At 43.2% G+C, this 21590-nt stretch overlaps 1 protein-coding gene across 1 annotated transcript in view; it reads left to right on the plus strand.

The window, feature by feature from the left end:
* ttll7 (tubulin tyrosine ligase-like family, member 7) overlaps window positions 1–21590 on the plus strand; it is a 323437-nt gene that overhangs the window by 24546 nt on the left and 277301 nt on the right. The window contains exon 2 of the mRNA XM_068036341.1: window positions 20409–20507. The gene's annotated coding sequence lies outside the window, so the exon portion shown is untranslated. The remainder of the gene's footprint in view (window positions 1–20408; window positions 20508–21590) is intronic.

Consider the following 21590-nt stretch of genomic DNA (forward strand, 5'->3'; position numbering starts at 1 on the left):
CGTGGAAAGTGAGGACAAGGGGAACCCTGTCGCAGTTCTGGGAGGGAGGGGAAGGGGTGAGGGTAGAGGAGCGGGCAGTGGGCCGGACATGGTTGAGGGCCCTGTCAACCACAGTGGCGGGGGTGGGGGGAATCCTCGGTTGAGGAAAAAGGAAGACATATCAGAAGCACCATCATGGAAGGTAGCATCACAGCAGATGCGTCGTAGACGGAGAAACTGGGAGAATGGAATGGAGTCCTTACAGGAGGTAGGGTGTGAAGAAGTGTAGTCGAGGTAGCTGTGGGAGACGGTGGGTTTATAATGGATATTAGTAGACAACCTATCCCCACAGATGGAGACAGAGAAGTCGAGGAAGGGAAGGGAAGTGTCGGAGATGGACCATGTAAAGGTGAGAGAAGGGTGGAAATTGGAAGCAAAGTTGATAAAGTTTTCCAGTTCGGGGCGGGTGCAAGAAACTGCACCGATACAGTCATCAATGTACCGGAAAAAGAGTTGGGGGAGGAGGCCTGAGTAGGACTGAAACAAAGTATGTTTGACATATCCCACAAAAAGACAGGCATAACTAGGGCCCATGCGGGTACCCGTAGCGACACCTTTTACTTGAAGGAAGTGAGTGGAGTTGGAGGAGAAGCTGTTCAATGTGAGAACAAGTTCAGCCAGGCGGAGGAGGGTGGTGGTGGATGGGGACTGGTTGGGCCTCTGTTCAAGGAAGAAGCGGAGAGCCCTCAAACCATCCTGGTGGGGGATGGAGGTGTAGAGCGTTTGGACGTCCATAGTGAAGAGGAGGCGGTTGGGGCCAGGAAACTGGAAATTGTCAAAATGACGTAGGGCGTCAGAAGAGTCACAGATGTATGTGGGAAGAGACTGGACCAGCGGAGAAAAGATAGAGTCAAGATAGGAAGAAATAAGTTCAGTGGGGCAGGAGCAGGCTGACACAATGGGTCTGCCCGGGCAGTCCTGTTTGCGGATTTTGGGAAGGGATTGCAGGACTATGAGGTTGGAAGCTGTAGAGGGAAGATCTCCAGAGGAGATGAGGTCAGTGCCAGGCCTGTGGACAGTAACTTGATGTTCGGTGGTGGGGTCATGGCCCAAGGGGAGGTAGGAAGAAGTGTCTGAAAGTTGGCGCTAAGCCTCTACAAGGTAGAGGTTGGTACGCCATACAACAACAACACCACCCTTGTCTGTAGGTTTGATGACCATGTCGAGGTTAGACCTGAGAGAATGGAGTGCCTCAAGTTCAGAGGGGGACAGGTTAGAGTGACTGAGGGGGGCAGAGAAATTGAGAAAACCAACGGTTTTCAATGAAAAGATCAAGAGCGGATAAGAGGCCGGGGGAGGGGTCCAGGTAGAGGGAGAATGCTGGAGGCGGGTGAATGGGTCTGCTGTTCGCGGGGAGGACTCCTGGTCAAAGAAGTGAGCCCGGGGGCGAAGGTGACAGAAGAAGAGCTCAATGTCATGCCGAGCGTGAAATTCATTGAGGTGGGGGCGTAAGGGGATAAAACTGAGACCTTTGCTGAGTACAGAACATTCAGCGTCTGAGAGGGGGAGGTCAGAGGGTATAGTGAATACACGGCAAGGGGTCAGATCAGAAGGGGTGGGGTCAGAGGGAAGTGAAGGGGAAGAAGGATCTGGAGGGGCATTAGTCCCCATCAGCTGCTGGAGCTTGCGTTCCTTGACACCTGAAAGGAAGAGAAAAAGTTTTTTGTTAATGCGTCGGATGCGACGAAGGATGAAATGAAACTGCGGAGTAGAACAGCTTTGAGATAAGGTGAGGCGGTGCTGCTGGAGAGAGAGGTCCAGTGTGTACATGTGGTGGTGCATAGCACTGAGTGTGGATCTCAGGATGCGGCGAGAACAGCAGGCCGAGGAATGTTGTATTTTTTTCTTTTTTTTTTGAGTTTGTTTTATTTTATTTTATCTTAGTTTGTTCAGTTGCTTACCCACTTTTTTTTTCATGTTAGTACTTGCGACTGTTCAGATTTTAGTCCATTAACACCCTATCTGTACTAATGCTTTGTCTTTCAACACACCATTAACATACCGTTTGCCATTGCTCCATGACGTTCTGGTCGGTTATTCTCTGTGACGTTGTCCTATCTACACCTTCTCCTTTGTTATCTCTTGCCCCACACCTGTTTTACTTGCTTAAAATCTTTTACATTTCTAATATCTGCCAGTTCTGATGAAGGGTCACTGACCTGAAACGTTAACTCTGCTTCTCTCTCCACAGATGCTGCCAGACCTGCTGAGTATTTCCAGCATTTCTTGTTTTTATTGCATCAATATAACAACTTTAAGGTACTAAAACGTCCCAAGATGCGTCATGGGAGCAATAAAACCAAGTTTGATACCAAGTCATATAAAGACGGATGATCAAAAGCTTGATCAAAGAGGAAAGAGAGAGGTTGAGAGTTGGAGAGGTTTAGGGAGGGAATACCAGAGCTTAGGGCCCAGGCAGCTAAAGGCACAGCCGCCAATGGTGGAGCGATTAAAATCGGGGATGTGCAAGAGGTGAGATTTGGAAGAGTGCAGATATCTTGGACGGTCGTAGGGCTGGATGAGGATGTAGGCTGGGTGGTTCTGACAGAGCAGGCACCAGGGTATGTAAAACAGTAACTTCTGTACACATGTGGAAAAATTGCTATCCCAATCATTATGCAAAGAGCCATTGTAATTCCAATGACTGGAACTTTGAATGATTTCGCTTTAAATTGTTTATTCATCTAGGACAATGATACTTTACCAACACAATTGAATTGACAATGACTTGTCTTTTGGAGCCATAAAACTAAGGGTTGTGAAGGACTTCCCTGTGTCAAGAGAGCTGAAAACAAAGTGCATTATGTAGAAGCGGAATGGTTCTCAGTGAGGCACAAGCAATTTAAATATAGGCGGATTTCTCTTGCAAAATCTTCCTGGTGTCTCCTGGCTGTTTTGAAACATGAATTTCTTCCACCTTTGAGAGGGTTTTTCAGTACCAGTCATGCAGACTGCTGTGTCCTCTTGCTTGGTCAGCTAATCAATTTAAGGATGGTCGATATTTACAATTTTTTGAATGGTCTTCATATAGGGGACCGGTACCAGTCCTGAAGATTGAAAGGAAAAGTTTTCTGGGTGCTCGACCAATGCACCAGGACACTAAAGCAAGAGATGAACCCACCTATACTTAAGCGTGTATCACACCAGGATGTGTTACTCAAGTAGTGATTGCATTTGTGGACAGGCACAAATGCATTTGAAAAAATTAGGAATGAATCGAATACCGGTTCTGTTACTTTCTTTTCGTTTGAGCTGTTAAAGGCAGAATTTCAAACTGGAATCATAATTAGTGCAATGTTCAAGGATGCTGGACTAAATGCAATTTCTCCAAAGTATATTGGGGCTAAAACACTCAATAAACTGAGTGAAAAACAGAACCTGGAACTGCTGGAAATGCTGAAGTAAAAATTTTGGATGAGGGGTCCACAGCTGAAATGTAAACATTCCTGTTTTAGCCACAGCTGCTGACTGACCTGCTGAGTGTTTCCAGCATTTGCTGCTCTTGTTTCAGATTTGCAGAGCTCTTGAGGTATTTTTGTCTTCTGAAGCTGAATGAGAACACTGCCATTAAGAAAGACAGCAGGCAAAGGCAAACTGAACCACAACCGTACGAACATAGGGACTGCTTTTCAAAAGAACGCATGATTGCATTTGACAAACACGGTGTGGCTGGAAATTATTTGCAAATGTGGCTTCATAGCCTCAATTTTACTCGACCAAAAGGTTGGCGAGCAGAGACATGGGGCTATTTTTAAAAACACCCGTCGTTTGCACAACCCATAAATCTCATGAAATTACTATATTTTCTCTTGAACCGTCCTCTTCATCCATAATGACTTTCAGTGGTCCATTGACCAACTGTTGGTCAACTTTGTCAGCTGTATCTCAGTGGTTAGCACTCTCACCTGTGCCAGAAGGTTGTGGGTTCAAGCCCCTCTCCAGAGACTTAAGCACAAAAATCTAGGCTGACACTGCATTGCAGTACAGAGGGAGCGCTGCATTGTCTGAGGTGCTGTCTTTCAGTTGAGGCATTAAACCAAGGCCCCCGTCTGCCCTCTCAGGTGGAAGTAAAAGATCCCATGACCACTATTTAGGAGAAGAACAGGGTTGTTCTCCCTGGTGTCCTGGGCAATATTTATTCCTGATTAATACCACAAAACAGAATATCTGGTCATTAACCTGTTGCAAATTGGCTGCCACCTTCTCTACAGGGCAACTGTGACTACACTTCAAAAGTACTTCATTGGCTGTAAAGCACTTTGGGATGTCCTGCGGTTGTGAAAGGTGCTATATAAATGCAAGTTCTTTCTTGACTCATGTTTTTCACTTGAGTTGTTCAAGGTTGCAGGTTGCGACTTCTGCCCTGCGCTGAGCGGTTCAGCCCTTTCAGGTGTCAGTGCGAATGAGCACATGTCGTGCTTGTTCTGTTGTGCCCTCAGGGTGCTGAAGTCCCATGTGGTCTCCTGGTTTCAATTGCTGAAGGGATCAGAGAGGAATTTTCCAAAGTGTTTTCCCTGGGCTTTTTGCCTCTCCCGGGAGATTAGATGGCGTCGGGAGGGGATGGGGGCAGGGGTGTAGGAGGTGTGCTGGGTGTCGGTAGGAAGTGTCTTGTTATAATGCTCCAATCATTGTGAGTGTGAAGCATGCTTGATAGTCTGGTCTTTTCCAGCCAATCATTTTTGTATGCTTGTAAGTCCTAAAGGTCTGCGGTGACTTAACACAAGGATGGATTTCCATTTTGGTTAAGGGGAGGGGGCAAGAAGATCAAAAGGGAATCAAAAGGGAAGATCTGTGATAGGGCAGAGGGCAGGAGAGATTAAATGACAAAGATGTCATGGAACAAAAGGCAAAGGGAATGTTAATAGTTGCAGTAAAAGACTACAAATTAATCCAGAGTGAGTGTTAATGGTAGAATAATGAACAGTTCTGTCTGAAAGCAAAAGCGTGAAAAACAAGTTTAAGATAGGCACATGGTAAAAAAAAAACAATCAAAATGGGGTTTATGATCTGAAATTGTTGAACTCAATGTTGAGTCCAGAAGGCCGTAAAGTGCCGAATCAGAAGATGAGATGCTGTTCCTTGAGATAGCGTCGAGCTTCACTGGAACACTGCAGCGGGCCGAGGACAGAAATGTGGGTGTGAGAGCAGGGTGGTGAATTAAAATGGCAAGCAACCAGAAGCTTGGGGCCATGCTTGCGGACTGAGTGGAGGTGTTCCACAGAGCTCCTTTTACAGCTCGGTGTCATTGTTTTAAAACGCAGCTGTGAAGCATCTTGGGACATTTTATTCTGATAAAGGCGCTATATAAATATAAGTTGTATATATTCTCACTGAAATATTATGCCATTTCTTGGAACTTGTTGCTGTTACTGTGAATTGGAACATGAGGTTTAGGGAAATTAGGGATGGGCAACAAATGCTGGCCTGGCCAGCGACGCCCACATCCCATGAATGAATAAAGAAATTGTTTCCTTTCTCTTCTAGAGAGGCTGATTGGCAATGCAATTACCAGGCTAGATTTTAAGAGCCCGCCACCAATCTTGCCAGCGAGCTCAAAAATACAGACCGTGCGCCAAAGAGCCACCACGATATCACACACAGCAGCTCATTTATATAGCCAGGGTGGCCCCACCCCAATCACGTGGAGGGTGCAGGCTGTCCGTCCCCGGCAATGGCGTCAGCTCCTGTGCACAGGCACTGGTGCTATTTTTAAAGGGCAGCTAGCCCTGCCGCTCAATTTGAATTTTTAAAGAAACGCCCCTCAAAATTTATTAAATAACTTTCTAATGCCCCTTTCCCTACCCCCAATAATAATTAACTACTTGCCCTTCCCTCCCCCAAAATACTTACCTTTCAAATCTGACCTTCCCGCACCACCCACCCCCCGCCAGACTGCACAAAGTTTGAAGTTCGCCCCTTCCCACCATCCCCTACACCCATTACGTTTATTTGACCCCGTTCCTCCCCCACACTGAAAATCTTGACTCCTCCCCCCTCCCCACCAGTGTCACGCCGCCTTCCCCGGATGGGGGATTGAAGGCGCGGGAGTGCCGGCCGCTGCGCCAAAGATCGTGGCGGGCCCTCAAGGTTGCAGGTAAGTCCATTTAAATTTAGGCATCTGATTAATTTAAATATTGAAATCCAGGTCCCGTCACCCAGCGGTGGGGGAGGGGCTGCCATGGAGCTTGGTAAAATCCAGCCCTGCATGTCATTGTGAGGGTACTTATGCTGTTAATTACCCACCCTTACTTTCTGAGATGAGCTTAGGGTCAGCTAATGAATAAATGCTGGAAGTTTTTAGAAATAACAAGGCAGCTACGGGTAAGATGCCAGGCAATCAGTTGAGCAATATAAATCATTCAGCAATTCTGCAGATTCCCAACTCACTGCATATCTCTTCATCCCTCGAGCTTGCTGGTCGATATACGCATTAATAACAGTGTGCATTGCAACACACCGTTATTTTTCCAGGAAGATTTGGCCAACATACGGAGTAGTGCCCAATGTGCTGTTCTGCTGCCACGATACATGGTCGCCTGTCTCTTTAAGGCAGCATGGACTAATTCCTGTAATAAGGCACTTCCCAAGGTCAATTAGAGGACAGTTCTATCTTTGTAGCTTTCAGGGACTCGTTATAATTCTCTGGTCTCTCCTTAAAGTCAGAAATACTGGTGGGAAGTAACTGTACTTTTATTTAGAAATGCTTTTTACAAGTGTGCTGTGGAAATTGCATGTGTGGTTGCTGCAGTTTGGTCGATTCATCTCAAATTTTGAAATGTAAAAGGGAGATGAATAGCTATTTTGTGGCTTTTTGTGCTCATCAGGTGAGGGGTATCAGCACTGGAGAAAGGGACGCATCGAGCATCTGTATTTAGGTGACTTCCCAGGTAAGGTAAAGATTATTACCTAGACTGTAAACCTCCCTCTATTTAACCCAACAATGTAGCTTAATTTGCCGCGCTGCTTGTCCGACATCCAGTACTGGATGACCAGAAATTTTCTTCAATTACATATTGAGAAGACCGAAGCCATTGCCTTCGTTCCCACTCCAAACTCTGTTCCTTAACCACCGACTTCATTTCTCTCATTGGCCGCTGTCGGAGGCTGAACCGGACTGTTCAGAAAAAGCAACATATTGGAGAAGCTGGAAATCTGAAATAAAAACTGAAAATGCTGGAAGCGTTCTGATGAAAGTTCTGACGGAAGATCATCAACCCAAAACTTCCTCCCTACTGATGCTGCCTGACCTGCTGTGTGTTTCCAGCATTTTCTGTTGTAATTTCATATGGTTCGCAACCTTAGTGTCCTGTTTGACCCCAAGGTGAGTTTTCGACCACATGTCCTCTCCATCACCAAGGTCACCTACTTCCACCTCTGCAACACTGCTCCTGCCTCAGCTCATCTGCTGCTGAAACCCTCATCCATTCCCGACTATTCCAATACTCCACTGACTGGCCTCCCACCTTGCACCCACTGTAAACTCCAAATCTCTGCTGCCCATATAACACGCACCATGTCCTGTTCACTCATCAGTCTGACACCTGTTGACCTAAATTTTAAAATTCTCATTCTTATTTTCAAATCCCTCAATGGCCTCACCCCTACAACCATTCCAGATCTCTGTGCTCCTCCAATTCTGACCTCTTGTGTATCCCCGAAATGCAAGTGTTGTTGTTAATACATAGAATCATATAATCATAGAATGGTTACAACACAGAAGGAGACCATTTGGCCCGTTGTGTCCATGCTAGCTCTCTGTAAAAGCTATGCAGCTAGTCCCACTCTCCTGCCTTTTCCCTGTAGCACTGCAAATATTTTATTTTTAGATAATTATCCAATTCTCTTTTGAAAGCTATGATTGAATCTGCCTCCACCACACTGTCAGGCAGTGCATTCCAAATCCTAACCATGTGCTGCAGAAAAATGTTTTTCCTCATATCGCTTCTGTCTTTTTTGCCAATCACCTTAAATCGATGTTCTCTGGTTCTCGACCCTTCCACCAATGGAAACAGTTTCTCTGCATCTACTCTGTCCAGACCCTTCATGATTTTGAACACCTCTATCAAGTCTCCTCTCAACCTTCTCTAAAGTGAACAGGCCCAGCTTTGCCAATCTATCCACATAACTGAACTCTCTCTCCCCAGAACCATTTGCGTGAATCTTTTCTCCACCCTCTCCAAAGCCTTCACATCCTTCCTAAAGTGTGCTGCCCAGAATTGAACACAATACTCCAGTTGAGGCCAAAACAACGTTTTATAAAGGTTCATAATAACCTCCATGTTTTTGTACTCTATGCCCCTATTTATAAAGCCCAGGATCCCGTATGCCTTACTAACCACTTTCTCAATCTGCCTGGCCACCTTCAATGATTTGTGCACATATAGCTCTAGGCCCCTCTGTTTCTGCACTCCCTTTAGAATTGTATCCTTTGTTTTATGTTGCCTTTCCTTGTTCTTCCTACCAAAATGTATCACTTCACACTTCTGTGCACTAAATTTCATCTGCCACGTGTCCACCCATTCCAACAGTCTGTCTACTTCCTCTTGAAGTTTATCACTATCCTCACAGTTCACAATACTTCCAAGCTTTGCATCATCTGCAAATTTTGAAATTGTGTCCTATACACCCAAGCCTAGGTCTTTAATATATCTCAATAAAAGTGGTGGTCCTAACACTGACCCCTGGGGAACCCCACTCTACACCTTCCTCCATCCTTCCTACAAACCTCAGAAAATTACCCCAACTGAATCAGTGTGACATCGTTCACTCAATGGCCGTTTTTGAGTTATGCGGCCCATTTGGGTCAGACTCTGGGTAACTTTCTGCTATTTACCTGTGCCCACGAGATTAGTTTTGTCCAAAAGCATTAGCCACGAGCCACATGGGAATCCAGCCGTGGATAATTACATTGCTGGTTAGTAAATAAAAAATGAGGAATAGACACCGTTGTTGGGTATGTGATGTCAGTATAATTTTCACATGGTACTTGACACCTGTTAGTGCATTTGTTGGTAAAATGGTGAGCTGAAAAGCAGAGTGTGAGAGTGTTATACTTCCTTGGTTGTTGAATGGTGGCAGATATTTTTAAGTAAATGTATACACGGGCAGTATGTTTACTTGTGTATTTTGAAGCGTTTTCTGCTAACATTAGTGCATGTGGCTACACCAATGACACTGTAGCTGCTCCTGTAGCTGGTCAGCATCTATTAGATAATGATGCACCAGATAATGACCTGGATTTTATGTTGCTGCTGCCGATTGGCAGCCCGCACGCACGGTCATTACTCCACGGAGCTGCCGCGATATTAAATGCAGCAGCTCATTTACATGGTTTCCCCCCTGTCCCCCAAAGTTTAAAAACTGTTACCTTCAACCCCTTCCCACCATTCCCTAAACCAATCCTATTAGTTTGAACCCGTTCCCGCCTCCCCACCAGTGTCCCGCATCAGATCTGCAAACGGAGATCTGAAGGTGTGGGAGTCCCGGCAACCGACTGCAATATCAGAGCGGGACGGCCGGTGGGAGCAGGTAAGTCAATAATTCATTACTTTGTGTTAATTAACATATTTAAATTCTGCTCCCGTCGCCGAGCGGCGATATGAGGCCAGGCCTTCCCTGTGTCGAGGCCCATGGCAGGCCTCTCCCAGATGCATTTTCCCCCCCCCACCATGACCCCCAACGTCAGGGGGGCTGTAAAATCCAGCCCAATGGGTTGAAGCCATCCAATCTCCTTTAACCGTAAGACCCCACCAGCTGGAAAAGAATGAAGAATTTCATCTCCGCACCTTGTTTCAAACCAAGATTGCAGAGGTGAAGGTGCATTCTAGCCACATTTGTTCCCTAGCCAGCACAGCTTTTAAACTTGTCATCACATTAACACCAGCTCTCAGGCTTAAGAGGGCAAATACTAGCGCCACAGCAGCTGTCTCCTACGCTGGGCAACACTAACGCTAGCTCTGCAGCATTGGTCTTTGTGTATAAGAGTGAAAGTATCTTTGACAAGCAGATTTTAAGGGATCATTTTATTGGGTTTTCCGTGATATTAACATTTTGATGCTGTGAGGTGAAATTTAACTTGGATGGGGGGCACAAAATGGGTGCTAACAGATCACATGCTTCAAATACACTGCGCCCTGATTTTCCTCTTTTCTGAATTCAAACCTGGGGTGCAACGGGCGATCAATCCACTAATGCCCATTTTTCACAACCGAAAAAGTTGAATTTCTCCTGCACTTTTTTTTATTTGTTCATGGGAAGTGGGCATCGCTGGCTAGGCCAGCATTTATTTCCAATTCCTAATTGCCCTTGAGAAGGTGGTGGTGAGCCACCTTCTTGAACTGTTGCAGTCCGTATGGCATAGGTACACCTACAGTGCTGTTAGGAAGGGAGTTCCAGGATTTTAACCCAGCGATGGTGAAGGAACGACAATATAGTTCCAAGTCAGGATGGTGCCATGCAGACCCCTGCCTGCCAAGAATGAAGCATAATAATTTTTTCATATGAACATAGATTTTAAACTGTTGCTGGAGTGAAGAAAAGACTTGTTAAAAAAATCACCAGTCACTTGGCTGGAAAAACATTTGCATGCTAACAGACAGTGCTTGGAGAGACAAAGGACTATTCCCTGGTCCACTTAACCCAAAATGGACTTTGATCATTGAAGGTGAGGATTGCTAAATACCAAAATCTTAGAAATTATGCAATTGAGAGGAAGAAGGAAAAGCAGGCTAAATGTTTTATCTGAAGGATCGATAGTTTTGACGGAAAGATGTTTCCACTTGTGGGAGAGTCCAAAGTTCATATTAGATAGTCACTAATAAAGCCAATAAGGAATTCAGGAGAAACTTCTTTATCTAGAGTGTGGTGAGAATGTAGAACTAGCTACCATACAGTTGAGACAAGTGTCATAGATACATTTACGGGGATGCTGGATAAGTACATGAGTGAGAAATGAATAGAAGGTCTTGCTGATAGGGTTAGATGAAGTAGAGTGTGAGGAGGCTCATGTGAAGCATTCACACCAGCATAGACTAGTGGGGCCGAATGGCCTGTTTCTGTGTTGTAAATTCCATGTAATATGTACATTAGGGAAAGCCATTGAAACAAACAGAAGAAATGAGTTTAAGAGATAATTAGACATGTTCTTGGAGCAATATGGAATTAAGGGACATAGTGAAAAAGTGGGATTGATTGCTGAAAAAGACAGGCTTGCTGTTATTAACCATCCTTAGAATTCTAAAAACAGTACCATAGATGATTTTCTTGTTGAGCATATCTGTCCATTTCTCCACAGGTTGCGATGATTAGTCAACAGAAATTGAAGTAAGGTCAGGTTGAGAGGGACCCCCAGGCTACTCAGCTAAAGCCCAAACTTTATTCAACAGTGGCCACTTAACAGTCAGCTGTAGTGCCGTGTATAGTTTTAGAGTCCTTAATTAAGGAAGGATATTATTGCCTTAGAGAGATTACAACAAAGGTTCATAAAGTCGATACCTGGGATGAGGACATTGTCCTATGAGAAGAGGTTAGCTAGACTAAGCCTATATATTAGAGTTTAAAAGAATAAGAGGTGATCTCTTTAGCTTTTGCTGGTTAAGTGAGGAAGTGTAAGTCAATTTAGAGGGAGTAATCACTGAACTGTTAAATTAACACTGATCTTAAAGCAATGGAGAGTTTAAGACCATACAATTTGTTCAAAGACATTCCAGTACATTCTGCAGAAAACTTCAATTAATTGGTAACAAATTCTGAAGAAGGGAAACTTTTGTGACTACATCATTCTTTTTATGAAGCAGAAGATTGATACAGATTTATAATTAAATGTTTCACTTGTCAGAATAGAAACTGGAGTGAAACTATTGATATGATAAGGAGGGGAATTGTATGGTCTGACAGAGAAAGAACATTAAAATTACACCAACAGCAATTACCTATATAGATAAACATTGCTAATGGACAAGGGAAGAAGCTCATTAAAATTCACTTTCATATGGAACTGTATTTGATAATTCAGAAATATGTGGACTATTACATAGATAGAGAAACATAAAGTGATAAAAAATGGGTATAAGAACAGATATTTTGGATTTGAAGATCTGCAGCCTGTATACTGAGCTCAGAGCTGTAACATGTTTGAGTCCTCTAACTAAATTAACAAGATTTTTATTGTAAGTACTGCTGTTAAATGCATTTCTTAAGTACTGTATACTCAATAAATCTGTAACATCCGACATTCAATCTTACAAAACTTATTGATTTGAGGAGTAATTTATACATAAGAGCATATGCACTTAACCTCCTCTAAAAGTGACCACCACTTGATTCAGAGACAATGACTGGAGGGTGTTTTACAGATCCATAGGAGGGTTTAAGGGAAAGTCACCTCAGAAGGGTGAAAGAGGCAGAGATGGAGCCTAAAGAAGGGCTGCTCCTCAACAAAAGAACATCATTCACTTTGTTTTTCTGAAGTCAGAATATGCTTCCCGAGCACAATTAGCTGCAGTTGGCACTTGTCTCTGAGCATTCTCTTTGAGACTTCCAGCTCCATGATGCAATAATAGCTGACATCAATAAACTTGGAGACAGAATTCAGGGAATCATGAGTGAGTTTTTCTGAGATGTAATTGAACTGCGATAGTCTGTAGTTGAACAGTGGCAGACATAAGGGATGGGGTTTTAACTCATTGAAAACCCACCCACAGCATTAAAATCAGGCATTAAGGACTCAGAGCCCAGGAGGGGCAATGAAATTAACGGGTAGGTGGCACTAAGATTGTTACTACTGGTCCAAGGGTGAAATTATGAGAGATTACATAAACTAGGCTTGTATTCCCTGGAGTATAGAAGGCTCAGAGGTGATTTGATTGAGGTTTTTAGGACTTTGAAAGGAGTTGATCGGGTAGATAGGGAGAAAATGTTCCTGCTGGTGGGGGGGTCTAGGACAAGGGAACATAACCTTAAAATCAGACCCAAGCCATTCAGCAGCGAAGTTAAGAAACACTTCTTCACACAAAGGGCGCTAGATGTGTGGAACTCTCTCCCACAAAAAGCAATTAATAATTTAAAATCTGAGATCATTGGATTTTTGCTAGCTGATGGTACAAAGGGGTATGGTGCCAAGGTGGGTAAATGGAGTTAGGATACAGCCATGATCTTATTGAATGGCAGAACAGGCTCAAGGGGCTGAATGATCTACTTCTGTTCCTATGTTCCTCTCAAGTTGCTCAATCTTTTAGTTGGAGATGCCTCTGGACTAATAGTAAGAGAAGCTCCTGAATGCAAGCAGGTCTGCAGGGATAGAATAGGGCAGGCTTTAACCTAGCCCACAAGCATCTAAATCACATGCCGGCCACAGCACATGTCTCAGCAGCATAAAAACGATGCCCAGTTGTTCTTAAAATGTTGTTCTCTGGACTTAGGTGATTTTACCAAGGCCGGTTTTATTGCTCATATCTAGTTGCATATAGCAGTTTGTAGTGGACCTGCTATTTGGATTAATGCGGTTCATGTGATACTGGAGCTCCTAATGGTATTAGGTAAAGAATATTGACTCAGTGGTGATGAACGAACCATGATATATGTCAGAATGGGTTGTGACTTGGAGGCGAACCAGGAGATGATTGTGTTCCCATAACATTGCACTCTTGTCCTTCTCGGTGGTGGAGGTCCCGGGGAGGAAAATTCTGCGTTGCTGCAATTCACTCTGTAGATCGTATATACAACAGCCACTGTGCGCCAGTGATAGTGGGCTAGCAACTGAGCCCAGTGGCAAGGGTGCCAATGAAGCAAACTACTTTGACTCTAAAATGTTTCGAACCTGTTGTGATTGGTGAGTGGTGAGCATTCCATCACACAGCAGTCTTGAGCCTGAAGAGGTTTTGAAGAAGCTTTCAAGGAGCAGGATTTAGGTCAGTCACCATAATGTAACCAGCCTCTGTTTTGCTGTTGTAACCACAGTATTATTACTGTTATGAAAGTTCTTCTATTTTTAAAATTTTTGTTTGAGAACTCGTATTTTAGAATTATGGACATTGGTTCATTTGGGAAAACTGAAAAGATTCCATGGAAGTTTTTTTTTACAAGGGTCATTGAGAGGTCTTGTTTGAAATCAGATCTTTACAGGATGTCACATGTCTTAAGCTCAATAAGTAACAGAAACCTTGGTGACTTGGAGAAGATGTTTACAGAGAAGTGACTTGTCAAGATTTATGGTGGTCAGGAGGTTTTGCTTTTGGGATATTGTTTTTGTTCAGTTGGGGTGTGGACTGTTTTGAAGGCAGTTGGGTTTGTAGCCTGTTGAAAAGAAACACACAGCTCCTCTTTCTCTACCTCTTTGGAAAAACACTGCGAATCCATTGTGTGAGAACTAAAACCCCTGATGCTGCATTTCTCCTGAGAAGCATCTGGAAAGCTGCCAGATTACATTTTGATATCGCCTGAAAAGAAGTGTTCCAGAAAAATTCCCAGTACTCGGATGCCAGCCTGTATGCCATTTTTGGGACGCAACATATCTCATCATTTATCTTCAAGAATTAACAAGTATTTGGCCAAAATATTATTTTTTGTCTTTTTTTTGTGAAAGACCTCTGCAGAGAATTTCTTTATTTTTATTTCTTTAACCATTGTGTGTGCGTGTGTATGTATGTGTGTGTTGGGTATATAAAAGGGAACTTTCGTATTTTAATCCGTGTGTTAATGCTTTGCTTCTTTACTGAATAAATCTTGTTTTATAATAAACTCATAATTTTGTAGTTTATTAAAGACACCTGATTAGTGTATTTTATTTGAAGTGATTTATGAGACTAAATCAAATCAGGAGTATATCCCTATAAATCTCCTTTAATCGAGTTCAAACCAGACAAATTCTCAGACACATATTTGGGTCCAAAGAATTGTACTAGCTTTCCCTCAAAGAAAGAAAACCAACAGAGAACGTTACCATTTTTTGGATGGCCTATTTTTAATATTTATGGATAAGTCATAAATATCCCAGATATTATTGGGGTTTGGGAAACTCTCTTCAATACTTCAACTCTCTCCACTTAAAGAGACAGAGAAGAGGGGGTTCTTGTAGCTGTATACAGAATACTACATGAGACGATTTATTAACTTTTATATATTTATTAAAGAACTTAACATGTAATAAACTTCTTAAGTGGATAAGTATATCACAATATCACATATTACTGAGATGTAACACACATTCTTATTTCTAACATAGAATCCAAAAGTTTAACCTTGCTAATGTTACAGCAAAATTATCTTAGACTATCCAGAATATCCATCAAAATCTAAAGCAAACTTTTACCTTAAATCCCCCAAGCAAGGCAAGGGATGAGAAGTGTAGTTTGGGGATACAACACCCCTAAACTTTGCTTTCAAAACCTCTCATTTTTATACTATTTCTAAGGTGTCATCTGACTTCCAGCATTTAGATGTGACCTTCCTGTGTTCCTTTTAAAATCCATATTTTTAATTACCATTTCCACTTAATGTTTTATTGGAAACCCCCTGTTTTCTGAAGTTGTGAGCCTTTATCTGGTTAAAATGTTTATAATTGTGTTTACTTGACCTCTTGTTCCTGTGAGTCCATTTTCTATAATTGTCTTTTTTATGGTACCTTAAAGCAACCTCTGGAGCCGATTTGTCTGCATCAACAACCCCATAAACTAATTAAGTTTATTGCTACCTCTTCCTGACGTCACACAGGATATTTCAATGAGTGTGTTTATCTTCCAATTCCGTGGCAACAGAAATTCTATTCTGACAGAGACCTTGAAATATTTAACTCCTCCTTCTTAAAGGGGAATTTCAGTGAGGTCTGAAAACTAATCATCCACTCAATCCCTAACTCTAAAAGGCATCATACACTAACTATTTCCAAAGTCTACTTAAATAAGCCTATTAAACCTATATTCCATCACATATTCTGGGATGAAGAGCAGAATATATGATTGACCGTACCGGTAACTGGGTAAACATTTAAATATATGTTGTGACCTGTGGAGAAGTGGAACTAGAAAAGACAGTGCAGTCCTCCTGCTTTGGTGGTAATGTTACGGCTTGTCCAGTGAAGCTTCTGGTCAGTGATGACAAAATATTGATGGTGAGGGACTTGGTGATGGTGACACCGTTTATGTTTGGGGATGAGTGGGCTTTTCCTTGTTTAATATTGCCATTGGCTGAAAGTTATGTGTCTCGTATGTTACGAACCAATTATCAGCCTACATCTTGATTGAATGAATGAACTAACATGTATTTATACAGCACTTACCATAGCTTCAGGATGTTTCATAACACTTTATGGCCAATAAACTACCTTTTGAAGTGTAGTTATTGTTCTAATGTAAGAAATGTAGCAGCCAATTTTCACACAGCAAGCTCCCACAAACAGCAGTGCAATAAATGACCAAAAATCTGTTTTTCGGTGATACTAGTGAGGGATGCCTATTCGCCAGGACACTGAGGTGAGCTCACCTGTTCTTCTTCACTCTAGTGCTTTGGGAGCTTTTACATCCACTTGTGAGGGTAGACAGGGCTGCTGTTTAATATCGCTTCCAAAAGGCAACGTCTCACCCCCTCAAGATGTAGTATAAGGGCCTGAAATGGTTAATGTTTGAGACAGTGAGAGTAAACACCTCCCACAGTAGTGAAGATGTAATAGTCACATGGGCATTAGACATAGAAGAAGCTAGAAGCAGCACGAGGTGTGCTCGCTAGACAGGCTTGTGGAGAGTGCAAATAGTTATATCTGTATATAATAAATGAGTTATTCTTTAGTCCTACAAAGACTCCGAGACTTCTGTAGACAACACTCGATCTACACTACAACAATACACAACATGGTGGCAGTGGTGGCATTGGTAAAGAACCAAATAATTTGAAGAAAAATATTTGCTGGTACAATACAGCCTGAAGACTGAAGAAAACTGCTTACTTGCAGAAGAGGCTGTGAAGTGCTCCAGAGCTGCTCCAACACGGACAGTGGGCAGTTGGTGCACAGAAATACAGGCTGCACCACAGAAACATGGTGGCCTGCAAGAAGAATTTAGTGATCGGGCGAGTCATGGATTGATGGTCGGTGATCGGGTAAGAAGTCCTTTGGAAAGGTTGCAGGATCCTTCTAAAGACATTGTGCACAGAAAGGAAAAAAAGGAACAAACTAAATTCTGAACTCACTCTGAACGCAATGGCAAACAGTGGGAAAACCCAGAGAAAGTGCAGGAACTGCCGAAGAGCGGGAAACCCCTGAAAACGCAGGGGAACTCCCAAACAGAGTGGGGACACTTCCATTAAAGCAAGCAAGCCCAAAAAGAAAAAAAATCTTGAAGAGAGGCCAACACCCTAATGAAAAAAGCTTGGAAGAAGCTAGAAGCAGCACAAGGTGTGCTGGCTGGACAGGCTTGTGGAGAGTGAAAATAATTATATGTAGATAATAAATGAGTTATTCAGTAGCCCTATAAAGACTCGATCTGTAGACAACACTCGATCTATGCTACAACAATAGACAACACAAGACTGCAGTGGGCAGATCAGCCTGGGTTTTGTATTTAAGTCACTGCGACCTAAACCCACAATCTTATCATTCAGAGGTAAGAGTGCGACCTCCTGGGCCACAGTTGACACCATGCTGTCCAGTTTTTTAATGCTTCATTTATGGAGGAGTTGTGAATGGAGTTGAACATTGAAATTATCACCCATTCCTGACTTTATAATTGGGAAGTTCATTGATGAATAACTATTGATTAACAGCTCCAAGGACATGTGTCTTTATGACTCCTGCAGTGTATCTCCTAGGGTTGCAATAGATAGGTAGGCTCCAGTGACCCTCACCATCTTTCTCTGGGAGGTTCTCCTCAGGTGAAAGCCTTCAAGAATAAACGCAGCAAGAATTGACAGCTTCAAGAGTGGAATTAGGGCCCCATTAAATAATGAAAGCTACAAAATTGCATTGATTAGGAAACATGCTTTCATCAAATGAATGGCTCTTTTGGCACTGTTTCCTGTTTCACCTGATAAGTGGGGACCAGAACCATTATTTGCAGGGATGTTGTTTTTAGCAGTTGACAGATAAGCTTCTGTTAGAGTATTATGTGAAAGCACAGAGAAGGTAAAACAGTGCCATAGATGTCAACTGGCTTCTGTCACAAAAAGATGAGAGGTTGTGAACATAAACATAGATGGATGAATAGTTGCTGAATTCTTTTATGGAACTGAGACTTGTCAGGTAGGGAAGTGAGTTGCATTCAGTACCTCCGTACAGAGAATACTACTCAGGAACAGGGATCACACTCTGTTCTTTTTCCTCTTTAAAGGGCATTTATCAGAAAACAAGTGGGTATGGAATTTCTGAGGGGTCACTCCTGATCACAGTCTGACGAATTTGTTAAGGGAAGATCTTGTTTGACCAACTTGATCGAATTGTTTGAAGAAGTAACAAGGAAGATAGATGTGGGTAGTGCAGTTGATGTGGTCTTTTTGACAAGGTTCCACATGGCAGATTGGTTAAAAATAAAATCCCGTGGGATTCAGGGAAATGCAGCAAGGTGGATACAAAATTGGCTCAGTGGCAGGAAACAAAGGGTAATTGTTGACGGGTGTTTTAGTGACTGGAGGGCTGTTTTCAGTGGCGTTCTGAAGGGCTCAGTACTGGGGCCCCTGCTTTTTGTGGTACATATTAATGATTTGGATGTAAATGTAGGGGGCATGATCAAGAAGTTTGCAGACGACACAAAGATTGGACGTATGGTAGATAGTGAGGAGGATAGCTGTAGGCTGCAGGAAGATATTGATGGTCTGGTCAGATGGCCAGAAAAGTGGCAAATGGAATTCAACTCAGAGAACTGTGAGCTGATGCATTTAGGGAGGTCAAACAAGGCAAACAAATACACGATTAATGGGAAAATACTGAGACGTGTAGAGGAAGTGAGGGACCTTGGAGTGAATGTCCACAGATCCCTGAAAGTAGCAGGACAGGTCGATAAGGTGGTTAAGAAGGCATATGGAATCCTTTCCTTTATTAGCTGAGGTATAGAGTATAAGAGCAGGGAGGTTTTGCTGGAACTGTGTAACTCATTGGTTAGGCCACAACTTGAGTACTGTGTGCAGTTCTGGTCACCTCATTACAGAAAGGATATAATTGCACTAGAGGGTACAGAGGAGATTTACGAGGATGTTGCCAGGACTGGAAAAATGCAGCTATGAGGAAAGATTGGATAGGCTGCGGATGTTCTCCTTGGAACAGAGGAGGCTGAGGGGAGATCTGATTGAAATGTGCAAAATTGTGAGGGGCCTGGATAGAGTGGAGGTGAAGGGCCTATTCACCTAAGCAGACAGATCAGTGACTGGGGGACGTAGATTTAAAGTGAATGGTAGAAAAATTAGAGGGGAGATGAGGCAAAACTTTTCCACTCAGAGGGTGTTGGGGGTCTGGAACGCACTAACTGAAAGGGTAGTTGAGGCAGAAACTCTCAACTCATTCAAAAGGAGTCTGGATATGCACCTCAAGTGCCGTAATCTGCAGGGCTACGGACCAAATGCTGGAATGTGGGATTAGAATGGGTGGATCATTTTTTGGCTGGCACAAACATGATGGGCCAAGTGGCCTCTTCCTGTGCCTTAAACTTTCAATTATTCTATGATTCTATGATGAATCCTTCCTATTGGATAACCCACAGTACAGTAGTATAGTGGTTATGTTACTGGTCTAGTAATCAAGAGGCCTAGACTAATGATCCAAAGACATGAGCAAATTACACCATAGCAGCTGGGGAGTTTAAATGTAGGTCATTAAATCTGGCATTTAAAGCTAGTCTCGCCAATGGTGACCGTGGAACTATTGGATTGTCGTAAATGGGGGAAAAAAGCCTCGTCTGGTTCAGTAATGTCCTTTTAGGGAGGGACGTCTGCCATCCTTACTCAGTCTGGCCTACATGAGACTCCAGACCCACAGCAATGTGGTTGACTCTTAACTGCCCTCTGAAGTGGCCCAGCAAAACACTCAGTTGTATTAAAATGGCAATTAGGGATAAGCAATAAAGGCTGGCCCTGCCAGCAATATCTACTTCCCCAAATAAATACTAAAAAGAACAGCATTTGGTTCAGCTTTGATTCCATTCCCAGTACAACAGCCTGTTAATATCTGAAGCCTTGATTGAGATGATTTCCCAGTCTAACGCCAGTAGGAAGGGGTGAAAAATCAGGCAGGGGTCAGTTCCACCGAGTCTTCACAGCCCCCTGCCACTTCTAAGGTTTTCCACCAAACGTGATGGCAGGGGTTGTCTACATCTGCTTGAAATACAGGGGGGTTTATGTAAATGAAAGGTTAATAATGGGAAAATATTATACAATGTATTTCCTGTCTTTAACAGCAGAACAGCCCTGGACGTTAGGAGTGTCCTGCGTTTCTGGGGCACAGTGTTACAACAGAGGCCAGAACAGGCAGATAAATTAAAATTCCCTCCCCAAAGGTGAGTAATTGGTAATGGGACAAATGATTACTTTCTTGTCTGGGAAATACAAAAGTTTTAAGCTATCATAAAATCGTACAACACAAAAGGAGGTTATTGGCCCATTGTACCTGTGCTAGCCCTTTGAAAGAGCTGTTGAAATTAGCCCCATTCCCCTGCTGTTATTCCAATCGCCCTGCAATTTTTTTTCCCCTTCAAGTATTTACCTAATTCCAGTTATTATTAAATCTGCTTTCACCACCCTTTCAGTCAGTGCATTCCAGATCAGCACCACCTTCTCGAGGGCAATTAGGGATAAGCAACAAATGCTGGCCTTGCCAGCGATGCCCACATCCCATGAAAGAATAAAAAAATTCATAAAAACTTGCGCAAAAAAAAAAATTATCATGTCCTTTTGCCAATTGTATTAAACTTGTGCCTTCTGGTTACCAGTGGTAACTTACAGTGGTAGTAATTTACTGTGGTAATTCACTGTAAATTTACAGTGGTAAATTTGTGTCCTCTGGTTACCAGTCCTCCTGCAGATGGAAAGAATTTCTCCCTATTTACTGAAAGCACCCCCCCCCCCCCCCCCCAACCAATAATTTGACCATCTGTACTAAATCTCCCGTCAACCACCTCTGCTTTAAGGAGAACAATCTCAACTTCTCTGGCCTCTCCGAAGATATCTATGTGCCACCCAAGTGAGGCTGCCCCAGTAAATCGGCTGGTGCCAGTTTCTTTTTCTTCGTTCACAGGATGTGGGTGTCGCTGGCGAGGACGACATGTATTGGCCTTGAGAAGGTGATGGACAGCCACCAGTGACCAGCACAGTTCCCACCCTACTGACGTCGTGGGACTTTTGCTCTGCATGAAACATTCTGCCTTTGCTCTGTAGATTTGTGCATGGAGCATAGCCATTTGGATGGGGCACTGGAATGCACCTAGCAAAATATCAGCACTTTTGGGAGAGGAGGGAAGAGAATAGGTCAGGAATACATCTGTGTTCCTTCCAGCAGCATCAGTCAGAAGCAAGGATCCTGCCTGATTTTATTTGCCCCATTTCGTGGCCTGGAGGGACCCTCAGTCCTATTATAGAAGTGT

This window comes from Heterodontus francisci, chromosome 8 (assembly GCF_036365525.1).
Source record: "Heterodontus francisci isolate sHetFra1 chromosome 8, sHetFra1.hap1, whole genome shotgun sequence".
Taxonomy (NCBI): domain Eukaryota; kingdom Metazoa; phylum Chordata; class Chondrichthyes; order Heterodontiformes; family Heterodontidae; genus Heterodontus; species Heterodontus francisci.